This window comes from Petaurus breviceps, unplaced genomic scaffold, assembly GCF_028583685.1.
Source record: "Petaurus breviceps papuanus isolate PSGF00001 unplaced genomic scaffold, PetGlider_PUasm1.0 90574, whole genome shotgun sequence".
NCBI classification, from domain to species: Eukaryota; Metazoa; Chordata; class Mammalia; order Diprotodontia; family Petauridae; genus Petaurus; species Petaurus breviceps.
In genome coordinates, this window is record NW_027187277.1 from 6,568,036 (window position 1) to 6,568,257 (window position 222).

Below are 222 nucleotides of genomic sequence, written 5' to 3' on the forward strand. Positions count from 1 at the left end.
AGATAGACAGACAGACAGATATTCCCTCAAAGTAGATAGATAGACAGGACAGGTAGATAGATAGATGATAGATAGATGATAGATAGATAGATAGATAGATAGATAGATAGATAGATAGATAGATAGATAGATGATAGATAGAGAAAGATAAAATAATGAGAGGGAAGAGAGGAGAGGGGAATGATAGAAACCAAACTACTCTAAGAAAGCTTAAGAGAGCCA